Source organism: Piliocolobus tephrosceles, chromosome 13, assembly GCF_002776525.5.
Source record: "Piliocolobus tephrosceles isolate RC106 chromosome 13, ASM277652v3, whole genome shotgun sequence".
NCBI classification, from domain to species: domain Eukaryota; kingdom Metazoa; phylum Chordata; class Mammalia; order Primates; family Cercopithecidae; genus Piliocolobus; species Piliocolobus tephrosceles.
In genome coordinates, this window is record NC_045446.1 from 13,934,037 (window position 1) to 13,939,529 (window position 5,493).

Below are 5,493 nucleotides of genomic sequence, written 5' to 3' on the forward strand. Positions count from 1 at the left end.
GAAGTGAAAGTACTAGTTTTTTTTTTTTATGTTGTGGCTGCTCCTGGTTTATGGTCACTATTATTATTATCAGTTTTTTTTTTTTTTTTTTTTTTTTTTTGCCCTGTACAGGAATACATTTTGATAGGAACCAACAGAAGTTTTGAAAATCTGAAAGGTGATTTATTTTTTTCCCCAAAGGAAGAATTTCCCTGCTGAGAGAGGCAGTGGGATGTAGTGAAGAGAGCTCTGGACTGGGGAGATTGGAGCACTGGTTCCATTTGGTCCTTATTCTGCCATCAACTAGCTGAATGCCTCGGGCTCTAACTCCTCCACTGTGCCTTGTGTCAGACGGATTCTGCGTGTTTAATACCAGTTCGAGTCAGCAGGGAGGAGTAGCAATCTGAGTCAAGGGAAAGATTCACTTGAGAGAAGACAAGATTGAGTGAGGCAACATAGGGAGACCCTATCACTACAAAACATAAAAAATTAGCCATGCGTGGTGGCACACACCTCTGGTCCCAGCTACTTAGGACGCTGAAGTGGGAGGATCACTTGAGCCCCGGAAGTCCAGGCTGAAGTGAGCCATGATTGCACCCGGCACTCCAGCCTGGGTGACAGAGTGAGACCTTTTCTCAGAAAAAAGAAAAGTAGACTGAGTGACGGTATAGACCCTGGGGTCTGAATGTTGATGCCCAATTTCAGGCTTTGTCGAAAGGTCTAACCTCCTGTCCTGTTTTTCCTTCCCCTTTCCTGTCTTCACCAACAGTAGATCCTGTTTTCACCAACTGCATGTGGCTAGGAGAAAATCAGCTGGAGAGTTGATGTCCCTGCAGTCTCCATACCCCAAGAGTTAACGTGCCTTGTGAATTATTCTTTTATGTATTCCTATAAAGAAGGTTTCCTAAAAAAAATCTCTCCCCACAGATAAAGAAATGATCTTCAGAAAGGTGGGCTCATTTTCTCAAACTCACAGCAGTAGTAAGTGGTGGAACTGAACTTCGGATGTGATTCTGTTTACCTCCAAAGCTTACAACATGACGTGTGTTGCAACATATGATCATTGTTTAAGCATTCAGTTGATCAGTTATTTCTTCCCATTTACTTTAGGGTAAAGGTGGCAGAAAAACAGTCTCAGAAGCACTGTTTAAAAAAATTATAACATTTTCAGGTGAGTTTGGATCAGCATAGGTTCAGCCCAATATTCCACACCTCTGCAGCACCTCCGATAAGACTGTGTTGCAGAAATTGATGTCATTAAAATGGAACCTGACTCTTTAATGTTGGATTTGATTACATTCCTGACCCTCCATTTATTAGGCCAGTGAGAAGGCTTTCGTTTAGCCAATGAATCCTTCAGTCCTTTGGCACACATTTTGTAATCCTTACAGTGTGGCTGGGATTCTGCTAGTACCAGCAGTATACATATGACCACAGCAAAGTTCTTACTCTGGAGCAATTTTCGCTCTGATGGAAAATATAAACATGTAAGTGCATAATCACACATGGGAGATGAGGCTGGTACCAATATAGTGCTGTGGAAGCACGGCAGTGCTCTAACTGAGACTAGTGCAGGAAGCCTTCCTAGAGGAGGGGAAGTTTTCCTTCAATTTAGATGAATTTCCAGGAAACAAAAGCAAGATGTATCATGCAAAGGAAACAGCCTGTAAAATGTCAGTCAGTGGTGAAGATGATATGCTTGTACAGAGAACACTGGAAAATGCAGTGTGGTTGGCACAGAGGGAGGAAGTGTGGAATGGAAGGAGATTTTTGTTAGTAACAGAAACCTCATTAATAAAAGCTTTATTATTACATTCAATGATGCCTAGGTATTCTTTGGTTTGTGAATGAATGGTTTAAGCCTACTGAGCTTCTTGTTCTCCTAATCATGATAGGAAAGCCTGAAATGTTCATCCATGGTGGGTAGGGACAATGTCCTTTGACTTCTCCTTCTTTTTTTTTTTTGTTTTTTATTTTGAGACGGAGTCTGGCTGTGTCGCCCAGACTGGAGTGCAGTGGCGCGATCCCTGCTCACTTCAAGCTCCACCTCCCGGGTTCACGTCATTCTCCTGCCTCAGCCTCCCAAGTAGCTGGGACTATAGGGGTCTGCCACCACGCCCGGCTAATTTTCTGTATTTTGAGCAGAGATGGGGTTTCATCGTGTTAGCCAGGATGGTCTCGATCTCCTGACCTCATGATCCGCCCGCCTTGGCCTCCCAAAGTGCTGGGATTACAGGCGTGAGCCACCGTGCCCGGCCCTTTTGACTTCTTTACTCCTCAACTCTGATCCATGCACTTCTAGTATTACATGGAGTGGCCTGTTATGGAAAGTGGTGATGAAAGGTTATGGATCTTGCTTGAGTGTTGGGGTGAGAAAAAGAGAGTGACCCCCTTCTGGGAGGCAGCTGATACTATACCATCACGCTTTCTTCTGCTCTATCCCTGTTTGGACCAAAGCTTAGAGGGTGGAGGGATCACACAGCAATGAAAGACACTGTCATCTTTAGAATAATGCCTATGTTTATAAGCTGTCATTGGTCATTTGAAATAAATTTTATAATTATTATTACTCGCGCCACCTTATACATAGCCTGTGGACATTTATCACAATCTTCAAATTATACAAATAAGTTGGGCCACATTTCTAAAGTGTTTACAGACCAATAGAAATGGAAAATTTATGCAAATAAGTGAACATGGTACATGATAAAAAGTGAGATGTGTTGTAAGAGATTTGGGTGGCACAGCACATATGGTAGGAGATATGATCATTTCTGGCAGTAACAAAATCCATTATTTGAGTCATTTGTATATGTGAAGTGGTATAAAAACTTGATTTATTTAATTCTCACCACCACCCATTAGGTAAGTCTGCACTAGTGTAAATCTTGTCTTTCTTATGGAATATAGCATGAACCTTTGTTGGGTGAAGAAAGACCGTATGAAATGGAAGGTATGGAAACAGAATGGAAGATACAATATTTTATTTTTTCCCAAAGTTTAGTCATTATAGGTTGAAACTTTGTATTGGGAAAGCATTTGAAAAAGTCTTTCTGAAGGTAAGCATTTGGCAGAAAGCGGTTCTGGAAACCCTTTTTGCATTGACCTTAGACTAAGGGGGGCCTCACGCATAAGCAATTCAAAGGGTCACAGCGAATGCATGATGCCTCCTCTCACACCAAGTGGATCATGTTTCCAGCATCTCTCTTAACACAGTATCAACTTTTCCAGTATTTAACACCCACCTTTGTTGTTTCTGTCATTGAGATGATTAAGTCTGAAGCACTTGGTATACCTGGAAAATATTCAAAGTAAAATTAGTCATACATAATCAATAACAACGTCTCAATTTCACTAGGCATAACCTTAATTCTACCTAGAAGTTTGTCTTTACCTAGTTCCTTTGATCCCAAAACTCAAACTACAAATTGGATGCTATTAGGTACAGTGCGTAACAGAAGACTACTGACATTGATTCTTGAAAATCTTGCCTAAAGATTAAGCCCTTTGCAATGCTAAATATCTCAGTGTCTTTGCCCCACTTTTGGAGAGAAAAGTCAGACTCAAAGAATCACATCTATAAAAGTTCTTCCATTGTGTCCTTGACTTATGTTCAAACCTCTGAGGCTTATGCTTAATTTATGAATTGGAAAGAGAATGTTATTGGACAAAAGAGAAGTCAAGTGGCTGATTTTGCTGTTGGTGATGGAGTTTCAATGGGAGTTATTAAAGCGTTGCCAAAGCATACCATGTATACATAGACACATCTGGGTACATTTTGGTTGATGTCCAAATTCTCTAGAGGCAATAGAGGAAACCCATCTCCTTAACCACAGTTTATTCAGAACTTTGTTAATACATGCCAAATGCTATGCCAGAGAGGCTTGGAGTCCAATTTTCACAGCTTGGAAGGCTCAGAGGACATCATCTACCTGTGGGTTCCAACTAGATTGCCAAAAACCTGGGAGAACTGGACCTCAAGTAATTTGTTACCAGTCTAGTTTCTAATTAAACTCAGAATGAATATAGCCCCATGATGTATTTTTTTGTTTTACACACACACACACACACACACACACACACACACACACACACTTACTGTCCATCTCATTTGAGTATGACCATGATGTTTTAATAAATGTCCATATAAACATATACAACTTAAGTGATATTTGGGGAATATACATTTTCCTGTTTCCAACACCACTTATGTGAACTCTTTCAATTGGGAGACAGATGGGTCAGTGCAAGATAGTAAAACTGTTCACATAAATGCAATAATTATTTCAGCCTAACTCAATTTGTTGAAAGATTTGATTTTCCATAGAATCCACCTCCACTCTTTCCAGAATGACAATGAGTTTGAACTTGTGTTTTATTACATTTTTTTTTTTTTTTTTTTTTTTTTTGAGACGGAGTCTCGCTCTGTCACCCGGGCTGGAGTGCAGTGGCTGGATCTCGGCTCACTGCAAGCTCCGCCTCCCGGGTTTACGCCATTCTCCTGCCTCAGCCTCCCGAGTAGCTGGGACTACAGGCGCCCGCCACCTCGCCCGGCTAGTTTTTTGTATTTTTTAGTAGAGACGGGGTTTCACCGTGTTAGACAGGATGGTCTCGATCTCCTGACCTCGTGATCCGCCCATCTCGGCCTCCCAAAGTGCTGGGATTACAGGCTTGAGCCACCGCGCCCGGCCGTGTTTTATTACATTAAACTAGTCTACAAAGAACAGCATGAGACTGAACATGCATGTTGAGATAGAAAATGCTTGTTTTTTTTTTTTTTTCTTACCTTTTTCTGGGTCTTACTAACCTGGTTCTGGAGTAGTAGACTGAATGGACCTTTGTCTCCATACTCTTCTGTCTCGGTCATCAATGTCTGACTTGAGTCAGAAGCAGCAGGTACAAGGAAAGGAAGAGAATCACTTAATAAAAAGAACAAGAATGTACTTTACCTGCAAGCTTTATGGTGAATTGTGTTACATGTGTGGAGACTCCTGATTCAGACGTATTAAATGGGCAATGAGTCTGAGAGTGGTTGATGCCTTTCAATGAAGGTGAGGAGAATAATGAATTGGATCCAGACAAATGTGAATCTGTTTTGGAATTTTAGTACTGGGGAATAGAGCTTTAAGATTTAAAATTTAACTGGAAACAAGAATTAATATGTGAATAGGATGCAGTAATGGCATTCATGTGACACAGGGACTTAGTGATTATATAAGCTCTCTGGCATCTGTGATTTATATCAAATACACAGAAAAGTGTAAAAACCTGTTTACACCACAATTACTTCTCGAGAGTCTCTTTTATACCCAAGGAACTGAAAGTACAGCAGTGAATAAAACAGACCCAAATCCTGTCCTCCTGGAGCTACTATTCTAGTGGGATAGCCCAGGCAATAAATAAAGCAAATCAGTCAAATGTATAGAGTATGTTGGTGGTAAACAGAACAAAAACCACTAGGTAGGCAGTGAGATAGGTGGGAATGGATAGGAACTGAGTTTTATACAAGCATAT